Source organism: Megalops cyprinoides, chromosome 14, assembly GCF_013368585.1.
Source record: "Megalops cyprinoides isolate fMegCyp1 chromosome 14, fMegCyp1.pri, whole genome shotgun sequence".
In the NCBI taxonomy this organism is placed as follows: domain Eukaryota; kingdom Metazoa; phylum Chordata; class Actinopteri; order Elopiformes; family Megalopidae; genus Megalops; species Megalops cyprinoides.
The window spans coordinates 2776813-2791974 of record NC_050596.1 but is presented as its reverse complement, the minus strand read 5'-3'; positions in this window follow the sequence as shown (position 1 = coordinate 2791974).

Sequence of the window (15162 nt, the reverse complement as noted above, 5' to 3'; positions counted from 1 at the left end):
CATCAGTTAACCCTACCATACCAGCAATTTATAGTAGCAATGACTTCATGAACTTCTTTGATAAAAATCTTAAAGATAAGAGACACAATACAAAAATTCTCATCAACTTCTGGCTCCTGCCTGGCCAGTCCCATTCCAGATTATGTAGGCATGTCTATTAGGCCCACCTCGCGCTTTGACTCTTTTATACCGATTGAATTTAGCGACTTTTCTTCTCTTATCAATTCATCTAATAACTCTACCAGCCAACTTGACCCCATACCAACTGGCTTCCTAAAACAGCTACTGCCTGCAATTGGCACACCGCTATTAAATCTTATCAACGCCTCTCTTATGTCTGGACACGTACCTCAGCCCTTCAAAGTAGCAGTTATCAAGCCTATTCTGAAAAAGCCTAATCTTGATCCCAATGACCTGTCAAACTATAGGCCCATCTCGAACCTTCCATTCCTCTCAAAAATTCTGGAAAAAGCAGTATCAAAGCAACTCTGTGCCTTTTTACACTCTAACAACATTTTGGAAGTTCGGATTTAGGCCTCACCACAATACGGAAACCGCTCTCCTGAAAGTGCTCAACGACCTTCTACTCTCCTGTGACAATGGCTGTATCTCTCTTCTTGTGCGGCTAGACCTAAGTGCAGCCTTTGATACCATCGATCATTGTATCCTCCTTGACCGCCTCAAAAACCTGGTTGGCATAAGTGGACATGCCCTATCTTGGTTTAGGTCTTATCTATCAGAACGATATCAGTTTGTCTCCATTAACAACGAATCTTCCGCTCGTTCCAGAGTAAGATATGGTATACCTCAAGGATCTGTGCTTGGACCTCTGCTCTTCTCATTATACATGTTGCCTCTTGGCGATATCATCCGTAAACATGACATTAATTTCCACTGTTACGTGGATGACACTCAGTTATACATATCAGTCAAACCCGATGTCCCTCTGAATATTTCAAACATGGAGGCCTGCCTAACAGATGTAAAGAATTGGATGGCCCGAAACTTTCTCCTCCTTAACCCGGACAAAACCGAAATATTGGTCATAGGCCAAAATTCAATCAGGAGCAAACTCACTCATTTTACACTGGACCTTGATGGTGTCTCCCTTGCCCCGAGTGCAGCCATCAAAGACCTTGCTGTTGTTATTGATCCCAAGCTCTCCTTTGAAACTCACATAACTAACACCTCTAGGACTGCCTTCTTCCATCTGAGAAATATTGCTAAAATCAGGAAAATCGTATCAATTAACGACGCTGAAAAACTAATCCACGCCTTTGTAACATCCAGATTAGACTACTGTAATGCCCTCTTGTCAGGATGTGCAAACGTCTCATTAAAACCCCTTCAGCTGGTGCAAAATGCAGCTGCTCGAATCTTAACTAAAACGAAACGCTTTGAGCACATTACCCCAATTCCAGCTTCTCTCCATTGGCTACCTATTAAATACCGGATCGTTTTTAAAATACTCTTACTCACATTTAAGGCTTTAAATGGGCTTTCACCCCCTATCTTAAGGACCCTCTTCACCCATATCTTCCGCAGAGAGCCCTTCGCTCCCAAAATGCCGGGCTTCTCACCATTCCAAGAGTGGGCAAAACTACTGTAGGCGGTAGAGCCTTTTCCTATCAAGCCCCTCTCCTGTGGAACAGTTTACCCTCTGAGATTCGGGGAACAGACTCTCTCTCCACCTTTAAGTCTAGGCTCAAAACATATCTATATAGTAAATCCTTCAGCTGAGGGACATGGCCTGGTGCTGGCGTGGATCATAGAGTCTCTGGTGGACTAAGTGGTCATTGCTCTCATGGACCCTGCGCCGTGATCTGGTGTTGACTGTCTTAGGGTCGCCCTCATGACTATGCCGGTCCCTTGCCTCCCGTCCCCTAGGTATGCTGCCATAATGTTAGCCTGCCGGGGTCTTTCCTTGTTGCACACCTTCTTCTCTGCCCCTCCTCTCCTGCCTCTCTGTTCTACATCCCTGCCATTCTTATCATCCACTAACCACTGTTTTCTGTTTGCTTCCTATCCCTGCTCCAGGCTCCTGTCCAGAGCTGTAGCCCAAGCGTCTCATCCCATTTTCCAGTCCTGCTACCTCGCTGCCCTGCCCATCAAAGCCAACTGCGTTCCAAGAACCGGACATCCTAGGAGACATTCTTATAATCACTCTACTGTTAACTACTATTGTCTGTCAATCGTAAATGTCTTAAAGTACATTGCATAATTTGTCTCTAACTCTATCTGCCCAGTGCCGGCCAGAAGCAGATGGGCCCCTCCTACGAGCCCGGTTCTGCTCAAGGTTTCTTCCTGATAGGGAGTTTTTTCCTTGCCACTGTTGCCTTAGGCTTGCTCTCAGGGGGTCTCAGGCCTGGGAACAATGTAAAGCTGCTTTGTGACAACTTGTGTTGTAAAAAGTGCTATACAAATAAAAATGAATTGAATTGAATTGAACTCCCCATCATGCTTTGTCACATCTCTCTAAGGTCTATCATAGCCAGTCAACCCCCCATCAACATCCCTCTCACCATCAGTGTCATCATTCCTCCCCAAGTCTCTTGACCTGAGTGGCTCATCTGAATATTTATATTAAGTGGCAGTCACATATTGGCTTTCACTTCTCAGTTTCAATTTCAGTCTAGCTTTATTGGCTTGAATAAGTATGCATTTGTGTTGTAAAGTAGAAAATAAATAGAACATTTATATAGAACACATACGCACTAACCAATGAAGAAGATCTACGAAAATATTCAGAATCGATTGGACATCCTCTCTCACACTCCTTGTCCCTCAGGCTGTGACATGTGGCCACATTCATGTAAGCCCTTCTCCCTAGCATGACTGATATCTTCTCTGTGCCAGTAAGCTTCTTGAAATTGGAAGGGGCCCATTTGATCTATCCTTAATGAATGTTTCACTTGCTTGTGAGTAGTTACTACATTGCAAAAGAAAATGTATCTCTGTCTTCACCTCTCTTGTTTTGTAGCAATCACAGAACCTGACTTCCCTTCTCTCTCTCTGTCTCTTTCTGTCTCTTCACCACTTCGGTCTCTCTCTCCTCACACTGTAAGGTCACATTGTTCTCTTTAATCCCCCCTCCTCCCTTAATCACAGTGGTCACAGTCCTCACACCTTTGGTATTATCATGACATGTCCTCGCCCTGTGTAATTACTTTCAGGGCTAATGGCCCTGCAGGGTCTGCTGGTGTGTGATTCTCAGCCTAGAGGGTATATACAAATATATATATATATATATATATATATATATATATGTATATACACACATATATATATATACACACACCCAGGCAAGGGAGAAGGTGTTTAATGTGCTATAATCCCTGGCACAGAAAATCCCTGAAAGTACCGATGGGCCAGCCGCTCGCCAGCTGGAACTGGGTTGTTTCCATGGTGACAGTGGACATGATAGACGTGTCTGTGTGCGTGCTTGCTGGTCCAACATGATGGCTGCCTTGCTCGGAATCTAAATAAACTGTGCTGTAATTAGTGACTCTCTTCCAGTCCCCACATCCATTCTCAGAGCTCTAAGTGGGCTTCATCTGAAGATCCCCCACACCAAACATTGTGCCATTGTTTATAAAGTGTTTATATCTTTCACAAAACAGTGAGGGATGTGAAAATGCAATTCCTTTTCTGGTTGTTTTGCTAGAAAGCATTTGTAATACTATTGTTACAGCATTGTTTTATTACCTTTGAGTTCTGATAGAGATATTTGGTATTTTATGTACAAGAGGAAGAGGCAGACTCCAAAAGGAGTGAAGCTTGTACATAGGGAACAGTGGCAGTGAGGAATGAAACAGATAGAGTAATTTACTGGGACATTGATAAATGAATGAAGGCATAAAGACATTACTTATGGATATTACTCTTTTACTGACTGCTACAGCACCATAACAGTGGGTTAGTGTGTGGAATTGGCAGCTTTGAACTTACAATGAAGCAGGAGATGATGCACAGAACATGAAAGTTAAATGTGTCTGTTGGCCGTGTGAGCAAGCTTTGATAGGTGTACTAACTGAAGTTACATACATCACTAGCATACATTATACAGTAATAACATTTTCATCCTTTATGTAAATCATGAATTATTTACACCAGAACCCATACGTACAGTCCAGTCCAACTGAAGGGTGGCTTACTTTGTTGAGCATAGTTGAGCTAACCTCTGTGTCCCTGCAGATGCAGTTGTGTACTATCTGATTGGCCTGAGTGACTTGCCCTGCGAGAGGAATGTGGGATCTTAACATATCTTGTCTCGCAGTGGCTTTATGTCCCAGTTCCACAAAGCTTAACAGTGGAGTCTGCAGGCATGAAGTGTAAGCCACACAGAAATCGCAATATTGCGTTGGTTCAATTGATCGAGAGAAAGCATCAGTTTAGCCAAACAAAGCATCCCACACATTAACATGCACAGCATATGGTCATGTGACCACAGATAACATACAAGCATATAGTCACAGCCACTATGACCATACTCAACACACAAGCACATGGTCACAGCCACTGTGACCACAGAAAACCTTCTGACTCCCAACACACAGAAAATCAACTCAGAGTATTTTACAGAACCATTACCATTAAATGTAGAACAATGTGGAAAGATAACTAGCAGCAGCACTGTTAACTGGCATCGCTGAGTTCTGCTTTATTTCTGTCCAAATAGTTACCCTGAAAGACAGATGATAGGTTACCGGTAATAATGCTGTTTTCTTGCCTTGAAGCAGATGTATCAAGGTGAAGGATGGCATGTCTAGACCATTAGTGCTTGTTTCCTTTGGCTCCCACACACACAGAAGGATTTGCTGGTTCACTAATTTAGACATCCTCTGAAGGTGCAAAGTAACATTGGCCCACTGAAATGAGAGGACATTTGTAAGAATTCCAGGTTTTTTAAATAGATACATTGGATACATTGGGACTCTATTAACACCCTGTGTTTCCTAAATGGTTTGGCAATATCATTATTGTCATCACTTATTTTAATGTCCTATTTCTAAGGTGGATATGCTCAGTAATATGCAATTATCTGATGCAATAAAGTGTGACAATTTAGACTGGAAAAAACTGTATTCCTGATTAGTTCAGGAATCATCCAACCATATTACAAAGTTTTTCGAATCAAAGCTCAGCAGTGCGCCAGTTTCCACTTTGAAGGCTTTAAAATCAGGAGGGCTGAGTCCAGTGCTGTGAGGTGACTGCCAAATGAGGCGGGAGCCCTCACCCTTCCACAGCCTCGTGCCATCTCTGCCTCTCCCCCTCCACCTACAGGTGTACAATATCAGTCAAAATACTCTTTCACTTTGAGCAGGAATGCAGCCATTTTGTGGCTACATGCACTGTTTGACTGGCCCCATGGTTGTCATGGGCATGTCCTTGTAAGCAGGATCACAAATCTGGCCAAAAATGTGGATGTTACATGCCTGAAAAAGCCACTAAGATGAGCCTCCCAAGAGTACCTGCCTAGTCCGCTATGCTGTAATCCAGCTGAAACCACTTGGAGAGGCTAAATGCCCACCCTATGTGTAAACAGTCCACTTGCAGGCAATGGGGGAGGGGATTTCTTGGAAATCTCTGTATCTGTCAGTTGGCAATTGTACACAGGTGTGGTATTGGTTAGTAAACAGTAGTGCACTTGCACTCAGGGTTAATGATATGAACGGCAGTGGCAATCAAAGCAGTATGCACAGCACACTGTGGTCTTATTCTGACACATCCTTCTTCCACAACACATGGGATGGCACCAGGATAAATGAGATACGATATAAAAAAAGAGAGAAAAAGTCCCAGATTTTTAAACTCATAACTTGAACTTGGCATTGAAAAGCTCCTCTTTTCTAGCCAGAAAGACAGAGTGCCCCCAGGTTGTTCAGGGTAGTTGATACTTTGGGACATTTAAAGGTCTTCTCAGTGTCGTTGATGTGCCTGTAACTCCAATGAGGAATGGAAGATGCTGCAGTGAAACTCTATCCATCTCTGCTTCTGTACTCACTGCACAGCTTTCTGCATGTGGGGAATTTATTTATTTACCTATCTGTTTAATGTTTTTCGTTCCTACTTCATGCGGCCCTGTTCTTGGAATTGCCAGTTGTGCATTATGCTCTCTTGTATTTTCAGATTTTGTGTGGCCACATGCCAACATGTTGTTTTTTTTTTGCTGTGTAGCCATGGTGAGTTTTTATGGACACAGAAAGCTGTAATAGGCTAACAAAGATATAAACAATGTCTTTCCTGGTTGCGGTTTGTGCCAGTGTAATTGCTTTATTTTACATTACATTATTTTATTATGGTCATTTAGGAGATGCTCTTATCAAGAGTGACTTGCATAGGTTACAGTTTTATCCATTTATACAGATATATACTGAGGCACATATGCTCTGGCAATTAAATAGAAAAAACTTTGAACTTTGAATTGATTCAAACTAGCAACCTCTCAGTTGTGAGCCCTGCTCTTTTCCACTATGCTACACTGCCCCCCTACCTCTTATGGAGTGAAGAGCAGCTAGTAAATGAATAGGGACTGCAGTGGCAGGTGTGGTTAAGAGCACCTCCTACAGGATTAATGTTGGACTGTTTCAGGGCAGGCAGCTTTCCCAGTTTTATTGAATGTGCAAATGATAACTCTTGTCTCAGGACCTGGGGACTGGGCAAAGGTCATTTCCAAGGAATAGGTGAGTCATTGCTGATGGTAGTACAGACAGCAACACCTGTTGATGTTAGCTTGTGCATGGTTTCTGTGGGCCACTTAGAGTGGTATCCCAGGCCAGATGCCAAAGCCTTTACAGGAATACAGCAGCAGCAGGGGAAATTCTGGGGAATTTGGTCCATCTCTCAGCAGTGGATTCCAGCATCAAGAGTCTAAGGGGAGTCAGAGCGTGCCCTGATATTCACCACAATCTGTAGGAGATGCCAGCTCCTTATAGGAAATTACATTTACATTTAGTTACTTAGCAGAGAGTCTTATTCAGTGACTTGCATAGGTGTCCATCCTTACAGGTTGTTCATTTATACAGCTGGATATTTACAGAGCTGATTCTGAGTTGAGGTCCTTGCCCGAGGGTAAAATAGCAGTGCCCCAGCAAGGAATCAGACCAGCAGCCTTCGGGATATGAAAGAAACTGCTGCCCTTACTTCCTGGTTTAATGTTACAGGAAGTGCTGCCATGCTTTGTAGTGTCACATGCTTTTAAAGATATCTTTTCTCTAATCCAGAGCAGGCCCTGACCAATTTGATGCCCTAGGCAAGATTTTAGCTGGTGCCCCTTGCATCGCAGCCAATTCCACCACCAGAGTTAATTGTGGTTTTAAATCATTCTTTAGAATAGAATAGAATAGAATAGAAAGCCTTTATTGTCATTATACAAAGTACAATGAGATTTAAAGCTTCTCTATACAGTGCACACATAACTTAAACATAGGGAAATATACAATAAGACTAAGTAAAATATAAAACTATAGTAGAATATAAAACTATAAAAGTATAAAATATAAAACTACAAACAACTGTACATAAACTCTGCAAAGGTTGTGCTAAAGTGACTGAGTGGCTAGATATGCAGTTTGGAAGGAGACAACTAAAACAGATTGTGCAAAAGGGCAGTTAACAGGTAGTTATGGTATAATAGTGCAAATCTGTTATGATAAGTCAGTTCAAGTTCTTAGCAGCTTTGTGGTGGTGATGACATTGCCAGTGGTGAGCGGGCATGTCAGTTTCTTAGTGCAAACTTGAGTTGAGTATGGAGACAGCTCTTGGGAAGAAACTGTCTCTGAGTCTGTTTGTTTTGGCTGATATGGCTCTGTAGCGTCTGCCCGATGGCAGCAGGTTGAAGAGGTGGAAGCCGGGATGTGTATAGTCCTTTATGATGCTTCTGGCCCTGCCTAGGCATCGGGAGTTGTAGATGGTGGTTAAGGTAGGTAAAGGGCAGCCAATAATCTTTTGTGCGATGTTGGCTACCCTCTGCAGTCTGTGCCTGTCAGCTCCTGTGCAGCTTGAGTGCCACTTTATGGCACAGAACATAATGGTTTTGTTTTATGGTCAGAACATAACAAACACCTGCCAACATTTCACAAATCTGAGGTAGAACATTCAAAACAATTATAATGATAAAATCTTTTTTCAACATCAAAATATGCATGAGTAAAATTAAGTAAAATCCTTTTTCAGTCCTTTTTCCTCAACAAAATAAATATCTTACTAGAAAAATTAAGTGCTGCAGTGTGATACAGCACACATGTAAGATGGCTCAGACTGCAAAGTGTTTTAAAGGATAATGTCAATAAATAAAACAATAAATAGACAAAGAAATCTTAATTCTGGTCAGCATGCCAAACATTTTGTACAAAGGGGTTGAAACATTTTGTAAGTGTTTTAGCCGACAATGTAAACAAAATAAATAGACAGAAGAAAAATCACTGTGGTCAGTATCTTCTGTACAAGTTTTAAATAAGCAAAGCCATTACCCTACAAGTTACGGGCAAGAAAGACAAGTCTGTCTACAGTCTCAGGTTTTAAAGCTGCCTTGTGACAACTGATAAGCTTCTTGAATCCCTCATTTTTGACAGTGCTAATGGGAAGCATATCTTTTGCAATGCAATATGCAATTGCATTTGTGATGTATTTGTGTCTTTTCGTTTTTTTGTCGTAAGGCACGGTGCTGGAAAATGCTGATACGATCGCTTGCTGCTGGTTAGTCGCACTGGGTACTGGCCTGGTGCTTGTCGAGGGTCCACTAACAACACTTGTTTGGAACTGTAATTTCTTACTTTCTGCCTGTTCTAATAGGTGATATTATTTCAAACAGGGTTCCCACCCATTTTCACTGACAAGATTTCAAAACTTTTCCATGACTTTTCAGTGAAATTTCCAATGAAATTTACATGACCTTTCACTACCTACAACTACACAAAATTGCATACTTGACTCCACAGGTTGGGCCTAATCATTAAATGACAATTAAACAACAACCTTTTCCATTCACGTAATGTCAGTTATTTTCATATTCGCTTCAAACATTCAAAATACAAACACTGCAATTATATTGTTCTTTATTAAGCACTTTGGTATAACAAAGTATGGCACTGACTTTCTAGTATCAGGGAAAACAACTGATTTGCTGTTACACAGTTATGACTATTAACGACACAAAAAGGGCTCTAACCAAAAACATGTCATGTCCAACCAGATGTGATAGAATTGCCGAAGAATTCTACACTGTACTTCAAGTACTTACTGTGCATAGTAGTACATCAAAGTATGGCACTAACTTTCAAGCATCAGAGAAAACAACTGATCTGAACAAAAAACATCTCTTGCCCAACAAGATGTGACATACTACACTGTACATCAATTACTTACTGTGCAAATACAGCTTTCTTTTAAAGTTATTATGAACAGACTCACAAAAGAGAAAATGTTGAGCTCCACAATATATTCTTTAACAATTAAATTATTTCTGTAACAATTACGTATTACCTTCACATAAGAAAACAAAGCAATTCAAGTTTACACTCAAAAATTTAAGTTCACATTCATCGACCAGGACTACTACTTCACTTTTTTGAATTTCTCCTCAATGTCCTTGTCTAAATCTGACAGGCCTCCTCTCTTGTTTTTAGCTGAGTGTCGCAGGCTATTTGACTTAACAATAAATGTCATATTGCGTGTTGCCTCTGCCTTCTCTGCCAATTCATCAGCAAACTGCTCAAGCTGTTGAATGTCAGACTCAAGGCGCTTTGTTTTTTGCTTCAGTTCTTGGAGTTCATCCGCCAAGCTTCTCTTTTTGTAAGATTTTGATTTGTTTTTATTTTCTTTCCTCTGATTATCAAGGTATGCAACATACCTCTGTCTGGCGCTTGAGGCAGTCATTTGAAGCTCATTGGTGATGGTCACTTTCTCAAGGCCACCAGCTGCCCTGATGCTATCAGCAATCAGGCGCTGTGCAACTATTGAATCTTCCTTCATATTCTCCACCATGACTTGTTTATTCACTGAAAACCCTCGCTCCACACTGGCTTGTCCATGAGACCTGACCAAGAGAATTTGGATCACATCCCAAAACTCTGTCATCACTGAGAGACACTGCTCGGCTAACCTGGAATTTCTTATGTTTAAGTGTAGACCTTTTTACCTGCCGAGGGAGTTTACTTCCACAATAATAGCCACTACTTATAACCCCCCAGATGCTAATGCAAAGCTTGCTATAAAAGAACTACATGCAGCTATTAGCAAACAACAGACTGCGCATCCAGAGGCTGCTTTTATCGTTGCGGGTGATTTTAATCACTCCAACTTGAAGGCAGTGCTGCCTAAATTCTACCAGCATGTTTCATGCCACACCAGAGGAAACAAAACTACACAAACATAGCTGGATATACATATGCATACAAAGCTACCCCCCTCCCCCACCTAGGACAGTCAGACCTCCTTTCTTTGTTTCTCACCCCCAAGTACTCACCACTCATCCAACTTGTGAAGCCATCAGTGAGGACCATCAAAGTGTGGCCTGAAGGGACGGACTCTGTACTACAGGACAGGTTCCAACGCACAGACTGGAGTATGTTTGCCTCCCAGGCTACCTGTGACTCTCACACGGACATTGACATCTACACCTCTTCTGTGCTGGATTATATTAATACCACCATTGAAAGCGTCACTACCCAGAAACAGATCACCACATACCCAAATCAGAAGCCGTGGATGAACAAGGAGGTCCAGCTCCTGCTGAAGCCGCCTTTTATCCAGGGCCAACTGAGGAGGGGCATCAAGAAGGCCAAGCACTGTTACAAGTTAAGGGTCGAGGAACACCTCACCAACTCCGACCCCCAACGTATGTGGCAGGGCATCCAGGCCATCAGAGACTACAAGCCCAGCAACGCCACCCCGACAACCACTGATGTCTCCTTCCTCAACGAGCTAAATGACTTCTATGCTCGCTTTGACCGAGACAACCAGGAGACAGCTTCTAAGATCAGACTCCCTGCAGACCACCAGCCCCTCACACTTTCCACCACAGAAGTCTATGCAGCACTGAGCTGGATCAACGCACGCAAGGCTACTGGCCCTAACGGCATCCCTGGACGCGTGCTCAGGACATGTGCTGGACAGCTGGCTGGGGTTTCTACGGACATTTTCAACCTGTCCCTCAACCAGGCAGCTGTGCTGACATGCTTCAAGACCACCTCCATTGTGCTAGTGCCTAAACAGTCCACCCCAATGTGCCTGAATGACTACCGCCCTGTAGCGCTCACGCCCATAGTTATGAAGTGCTTTGAGTGACTCGTCCTGGCACACCTAAAGACCTGTCTCCCATCCACTCTGGACCCCCACCAATTTGCCTACCACAGGAATCGGAGCACGGAGGATGCTGTCTTCACAGCATTGCACTCTGTCCTCACGCATCTGGAGAATAACAACTCATATGCAAGAATGCTGTTCATGGACTTCAGCTCAGCATTCAACACCGTCATCCCGTTCAAGTTAACCACCAAACTTCAAGCTCTAGGCATCAATACATCTCTCTGCAACTGGATCTTGAACTTCCTGACCAATAGACCTCAGCATGTTAAGTCAGACAACACTTGCTCCTCCACCATCACACTGAACACCGGCGTACCACAGGGCTGTGTGCTGAGCCCGTTCCTCTACTCCCTCTTCACCCACGACTGCAGGCCTGTATATGGCTCCAACACCATCATCAAGTTTGCAGAGGACACCATGGTGATCGGCCTCATTAGTGACAGCGATGAGACAGCCTACAGGGAGGAGGTAAAGAACCTGGCAGCATGGTGTGCTGACAATAACCTGCTCCTTAACGCAAAAAAGACAAAGGAAGAAAGGAGGCACGCTTGACCCCATCCACATTAACGGGATGGCTGTCAAACGTGTCTCTAGCTTCAAGTTCCTGGGGATCCACATTTCGGAGGACCTGTCCTGGACCACCAACACCTCCAGCCTGGTCAAGAAGGCTCACCAGCGCCTCTTCTTCCCGAGGACACTGAAGAAAAACCATCTCTCTTCAGCAATCCTGGTGAACTTTTATCGCTGTGTGAGAGCATCTTGACCAGCTGTATCACAGTCTGGTATGGGAACTGATCGGTTTCAGACTGCAAGGCATTGCAGCGGGTGGTGAAGACTGCCCAACGCATCACAGGGTCTCTGCTTCCGGCCATTGAGAACATACAGAGGATACGCTGTCTACGTCAAGCCCAAAGCATCATCAAGGACTCCTCCCACCCAGCTCACAAAACTGTTTTGTCCTCCTACCTTCTGGGAGGCGCTTCAGGAGCCTCCAGTCCAAGACCAGGAGGTTCAGGAACAGCTTTTTCCCCACAGCTGTCTCCTTATTGAATTCTGTCCCCCGCTGACTTCCCTACACCACTACGCACATCTCATTGCCCCTCACATCCTTATCCCCCTGGCCGGGACCGACTTTAATACTGTTAGAATGGTGGTAGGGGCACAAACGCGGACCACAGGGTATTCCGGTTCCAGGCGTTTTATTGAAATCGACAGGCGGTTCGTAATTCCAGAGACAGGCAGGGTTCGAAACACGGAGAAGCAGTCCGGGAGCAAATCCAGAATCGGGAGTCGGGGCAGACAGGGTCAGGAACCAGGCAGGTGAGTGGTAGCAATCAGATCCAAAGCGGCAGGCAGAAATTGTAGTCAGGAAACAGGCAGGAATGGCAATGCGGCAAATGATCAGGGAAACTAAAGCGGGGACGAGACAGGTAACAAACACTGAAACGAACTAGCAACGAGACAGAGACAATCAGGGATATATATAGCTGGGGTAACAAGGAGATGGGATGCAGGTGAGCAGGCAGGCAGGTGATGGTAATGAGGAAATCAGGTGGGCGGGGACCAGGCTGGGAGCGGGGCGGGGGCTGGAACGCAAGGAAAACAAGAGTACATGGACAAGGAGAAACAAAAACACCGCTTAAGGGGGAGGAGCTCTGACAGTACCCCCCCCCCCTACGGATGCCCCCAGGCGTCACGCTGGGTTCCCCAGGGTGCCGGCGGCGGAAGTCTCGGATCAGGGCAGGATCCAGGATGTCCCTGGCAAGAACCCAGCATCTCTCCTCGGGTCCGTAGCCCTCCCAGTCCACCAGGTACTGGAGACCGCGCCCTCGACGCCAAACCCCCAGCAGACGGCACACAGTGTAGGCTTGGGCTCCGTCGATCAGGCGGGGAGGCGGAGGAGTCCGGAGAGCAGGCCAGAAACGTGAAAGGTCGGGTGGATGTGACGAAGAGAGAGAGGGAGCTTAAGCCGGACCGCCGTGAGGCTGATCACCTTGGCGATGGGGAAGGGACCAATGAATCGGGGAGCCAGCTTGCGGGAGTCCACCTTGAGGGGGATGTCCTGGGTGGAAAGCCACAGACTGATGGTGGCGCCCAGTAACCTGCAAAAGGCCCTCCAAAAGTTGGACGTAAATTGTGGTCCGCAGTTGGACACCACATCGGAGGGGAGACTGTGCAGCCAGAACACATGTGTGACCAGCAGCTGAGCGGTCTCCCTGGTGGAGGGCAGCTTGGGTAAGGGGACAAAGTGCACGGCTTTAGAAAACCGGTCTACAATGGTGAGGATGGTGGTGTTACCGTCGGATGGGGGCAGGCCAGTAACGAAGTCCAGGGCGATGTGGGTCCAGGGCTGTCTGGGTACAGGCAGGGGTTGCAGCAGCCCAGCAGGGGGTCGGGTGGAGGTTTTGTTCTGGGCGCAGACCGAGCAGGCAGTGGTGAAGCTCCGGATGTCCTCCGTCATGGTGGGCCACCAGAACCACCGGCTAATGAACGCCGCGATGCGCTGGGCTCCCGGGTGGCCAGCGAGCTTGGACGAATGCCCCCACTGCAGGACCTGGGAACGAATGGGCTAGGGGACAAAAAGGCGGTTAGGGGGGGCAAGAGCTGGGACCTGGTTCGTTCTGGAGGGCGGCGCGGACGGCGGTCTCGACGTCCCAAAGCGCCGCCGCGACAATGCATCGTGCGGGCATGAAGGTGCTGGGCTCCTGGGTGTCTTCGGCCGGAGCATGCTGGCGGTAGAGGGCGTCAGGCTTACCGTTTTTAGAGCCTGAGCGGTAAGATAGGGTGAAATTAAAACGGGAGAAGAACAGGGACCAGCGGGCTTGTCGGGAAGTCAGGCGCTTAGCCGATCGGATGTACTCAAGGTTCTTGTGGTCAGTCCAAACCAGGAACGAAATACTCGCCCCCTCCAGCCAGTGCCTCCACTCCTCAAGCGCCCGTTTGATAGCCAGTAGCTCCCAGTCGCCGATGTCGTAATTACGTTTTGTGGGCGTGAGGTGGAGGGAGAAGTAGGCGCAGGGGTGGAGTTTGTTGTCAACAGGCGAGTGCTGGGAAAGGACAGCCCCCACTCCCACGTCTGAGGCGTCAACCTCCACTACGTACTGACGAGCAGGGTCAGGCTGGGTTAGGATAGGCGCCGAGGTGAACCGACCTTTCAGGTCGCGGAACGCCTCCTCGGCTGCTGGGGACCAGGTGAACCCCCGATTGATGGACGTAAGGGCGGTGAGGGGAGCCGCTACCGTCCGTAATTGCGGATGAAGCGGCGATAGAAATTGGCAAAGCCGAGGAATCACTGCAGCTCCCTGCGGGAGGTGGGGCGAGGCCACTCCTCGACTGCGCGAACCTTCTGCCGATCCATGCAGATACTTCCCGCCGTGATGACGAAGCCTAGGAAGGAAGTGGTGCTCTGGTGGAAGGCGCACTTCTCCGCTTTCACATACAGGTGGTTTTCGAGCAGACATTGGAGGACGCAGCGGACGTGCTGTACGTGTTCTGGCAGGGAGCGGGAGTAAATCAGGATGTCGTCCAGGTAGACGAACATGAACCGGTTCAGCATGTCCCGAAGGACGTCGTTGACCAGGGACAGAAACACGGCTGGTGAATTCGTTAACCCGAACAGCATGACCAGGTACTCGTAGTGACCGGATGGTGTGTTGAACGCCGTCTTCCACTCGTCCCCCTCTCGAATCCTGCCAGTTGGTAGGCATTGCGGAGGTCGAGTCTGGTGAAGATGGTGACCCCTTGAACTTTGTGTTTTCGTTAGTATAATAATGTGTTTTTCAGCTTATTTTGCATGACAATGCCACGAAGAGAGCCTTGCTTCAGAAAAGATTAATCACTGTCAGTAAATCCAAG